Source organism: Montipora capricornis, chromosome 3 (genome assembly GCF_036669925.1).
Source record: "Montipora capricornis isolate CH-2021 chromosome 3, ASM3666992v2, whole genome shotgun sequence".
In the NCBI taxonomy this organism is placed as follows: Eukaryota; Metazoa; Cnidaria; class Anthozoa; order Scleractinia; family Acroporidae; genus Montipora; species Montipora capricornis.
The window spans coordinates 22612617-22615462 of NC_090885.1; positions in this window are offsets into that span (position 1 = coordinate 22612617).

The window sequence follows — 2846 nt, forward strand, 5'->3', positions numbered from 1 at the left end:
AAAAATAGTTGTTACGTCATTATAAAAACAACTACAACTTTGAACTCAGGCTCTCTCTTTTTCTTTCTTGTCCATCGGTAGAATGTTGAATTATCTGCTGCTTTGTCAACTTATGAACTAATCTCAATAAACAATAACATTGCATCAGGAAAAGCAGCATTTCGTTTATTGATGGACACAACGAGAGTTGTATCGTTATAGAGGAAATAAAGCGATTTAGTATAATTACATAAGTGATTATTCAGTAATATAAAAATTGTCTGGGCTGAATGGTTGCATTTGAGGTGATCACCTAAGAGCGTAACTATCGCATTTTTTTACACGGTTATAATGTTTAAAATGTGGCAAAGACGGACGCCGGGGTAAGGGCTAACTGCAAACCAAGAGAATAAAGACAAAACCAACAGAAAGGTCTTGAAAATGTTGGTAACCGTTGTTATAGTCTTCGCGTCGTCCTGGCTTCCGTTATACCCCGGCATGTGCAATCGATAAAACCGATAATCGATAACATTCGATAACAATCGATAAAAATTAGTAAATTGTATCGGAAATCGATTAAAATCGATAAAAGGACACGTTGTGAGTAATCGATAATTATCGATTTTATCGAATTTCTAAAATGTATCAAATCTTCCATAAAAACACTCTTACGATTCAATGAATCAAGTAGGACGAATTTAAAGATTTATTTAACAAATCGATAATTGAATGAATACTGATAATCAAATAATATTAACACGATTCCCTGGCATGATTCAACGGGGAAACGCAACATAACATAACCGCTTTTTGTATTTACTCAGAAACTGTTCAAGCAACACCAAGTAAGTGAATTTAAGATAGCTTTTTCCTGGAGATATAAAGTAAAATCATCGAGAGACCTTGCGAGAATATACCGGGAATATAAGAGTCAAAATGATTAACCGGGATACGGTTGCATGCAATAAACATATAAATTTGGTTTCTTTTTTTTTCTTCCTTTTAGGTTAAAACATGGTTCCAGAACCAAAGAAACAAAAGAAAAAACAAAGAATGAAGTTAATGTGTTGACTGAATGAAATAAATCCTTGGTTGCTTAATGTTTCTGTTCATTGTTTTATATTAAATTAAAACGCTGTCCACATAGAAGCAGTTTTATTTTGTATGGTTTTTGATACTTCGTTAAAATCGATTAATCGATAAAATCGATATCGTTAAATACGCGGAAGACTGTGAGTATCGATTTCTATCGATTGATCGATAAAATCGATATCGATTAATTAAAAATTATCGATTGATATCGATTTATCAAACGGTTTTCCGATATCGGTTTTTATCGATTGGTCATACCGGGGTTATACGTGCGAATGTTTCAGTTTGTCTATGGGCCAGATACATTTTGCTTAACAGTTTTATGGACAAAGTATAAGACACAACATTTTGAAAAATGCATCAGGATATGGAAAAAAAACTGTGATAGCCATCACTAGTGCGTAGCTTCAGGCGTCTTTTTTGGCATTTAAAATCTTAAAAATGTCTATACAATCATAGGCGGCCCAGACGTTGTTTGTGATTCGCATACGTGACAGTATTGCGTTACGTTTTGAGCCATTTAAGAGAATGTATGAAACGGCTGAAACGGTTCGAAAATCGCTCTAAATTCAACTTGTAGTAAAGGATTTAAATAAAAGAAACTTACTTTAGTCTGCTCTTGTGTTATTTTGAAGTCTTTGTGGCAGCTGAGGCGTTCTAAAGTCGTTCTAAAGCCATTTTGACGATTTAAACTTTTCCAGGTTTGCTTTCCATTAAAGTGAAACGAAAGGCTGGCGACCTGGTCGGCCGGCGGTTCGAACTCGAAGCTCCATAAATTCCACTAAAATGCTCGGAGCTCGCCAAAATTGCCTCACGGCAGCCATCAATAATTCTTCTTTCTAGTTGCTTCGCCTCGGATCCCAAGGTTTATCTTATCCGCCCGAAAAACGCTCCTTTTCGAACGCTGGCTGCCCATTTCTGCTTCATTTTGATCCGTTACGAGAGATCTTGGCCACGCGTGGATTTCAAAAGTCGCTCTCAAACGTAGGGAGGCACAGGTCAATTTGCTCTATGCAAATTGGACCGTATCAGGGTCCCTTGGGAAATTACACCGGAAACGGCGGGAAAGCCAGCTAGGTAGCCAAACAGATTGATGCACTGTTTTACTGAACAATTTTAGAGCTCAGAGGAACTGTTATATTGAGCAATTTGAGCGCTAAAGAAAAGCACTGTTTCTTAGCGATTTCAGCGCTTAAAAGCACTGTTTTACTGAGACCTACTGAGCGATTTTAGCGCTGAAAAGCATTGTTTTGCTGAGCGATTTTAACGCTGAAAAGCACTGTTTTGGTGGGCAGAAATGGGAAAGCCAAAAGGTCTAAAAATTAATGCCACTACATAGTGCTCTCGAGTAGAACTGACCAACGAACAGCAACGACGTGCAACTGTCTTGTTATTATGGTAATATTTGACTCATTTTACTTCTCTGCAAGCGGCGAGTTTCCCGTCGTTTCCGGTGTAATTTCCCAAGGGACCCATCCTCGGAGACCCAGGGGCAGATCGCGGAGACAAGGGAAAGTCAAAACGGGCGAAAGAAAATGGCGACGAAGAAAAACATAGTAGGGCGAGAAGAGCCCCTGGGGACAAGTTCTTACCAGGGGCCCGTTTCTCGAAAGTCCCGAAAACTTTTCGGGCCAGAAAAGCCAGTTGTGAAACTGCCAACCGCTTGTTTTGGAAAGCCGGTCTTTTGAAATACTTTTAAGGAAACAAAAAGAAAAAGAACTGTGAATTTTGACAAATTAAACCCTCTCCGTTCTTGAGATACAAAGGGAATTGTG